We start from the raw sequence: 1,091 nt of genomic DNA, 5'->3' as shown, positions 1-1,091 counted from the left end.
TCATCTTTCTCCCGCGGAGCGGCTGGTAGTTTCGAACCGCTGACCTTAAGGTTCGCAGCCCGATTCGTAACCACTACGCTACCAGAGCTCCTATAATTGTACACATGAAAAATTTAAAGGAATCTACAAGAAACCATAGCTATTAAATGAATTCAGATATAAGGCCAATCTATAAAAATTGTACCTCCATATATAGAAACAAACAGAAAAAAGACATTTTTTTAAGATTTTACTCACAATAGCATTAAAAGACATCAAATATCCAAGAATAAATTTAATTTAAAAATGGGCATGGGGGAGTCACAGAGAGGAACCCAAGAGTTAGATTAAACAGAGGCAAACACTGTTAAGCAATGGTACATGAAGGGGCTACCAATCCCTGTAATGAAGCACAGTATATTTGCTTCATTTTTTGACTGCAAAACACGATCTGCTATGTAAACCTTTACACGTTTCACAAAAAAACACTTTTTTTAAGAAAGGTTACTGAAAACATAAACTATCGCTGGGAGAAATGAAAGATTCGATGTTGTTAAAATGTCAACGTTCTCCACATTAATCTACAGAATCAGCACAATCCCAATCAAAATCCTAGCATGCTTGTTCGTAGAAAATATTAAGCTGATTCACATTTTTGTAGAAATGCAAATTACTAGGTTAGCCAACTAACACATCCTTGAATAAGATTAATAAAAATGGAGGCTCACAATACCAGATTTCAAATAGTGCTGCTGACATGAGATAGACAAACATAACAAAGGAAATATATTCAGGCTAAAATAAACCCACAAATATATGGTCAGCTGATGTGCAAAAATAGTGTCAATGCAAAGTCAATGAGAAGAGGAAAATTTTCTCTATAAATGGTGCTGGAAACAGCGACCTATTTATACAGTAACAAAGCAAAACACTCTGATCTGTACCTCACATTACATTTATTTGCAATAGCACACAGACCTTAAACAAGCAATTACAATATAAATGCCTTTAGAAGAAAACACAGAATAGCTTCATGATCTGGGGTAGACAAATCTAGTTTACACAGAACATTAAAAAGCATTAACCATAATTTCTTTCAAAATGATAAACTG

The sequence above is a fragment of the Chrysochloris asiatica genome, unplaced genomic scaffold, assembly GCF_000296735.1.
Source record: "Chrysochloris asiatica unplaced genomic scaffold, ChrAsi1.0 scaffold00037, whole genome shotgun sequence".
Taxonomy (NCBI): Eukaryota; Metazoa; Chordata; class Mammalia; order Afrosoricida; family Chrysochloridae; genus Chrysochloris; species Chrysochloris asiatica.
The sequence above is the reverse complement of the archived record's forward strand: the minus strand, read 5'-3'. Positions refer to the sequence as shown.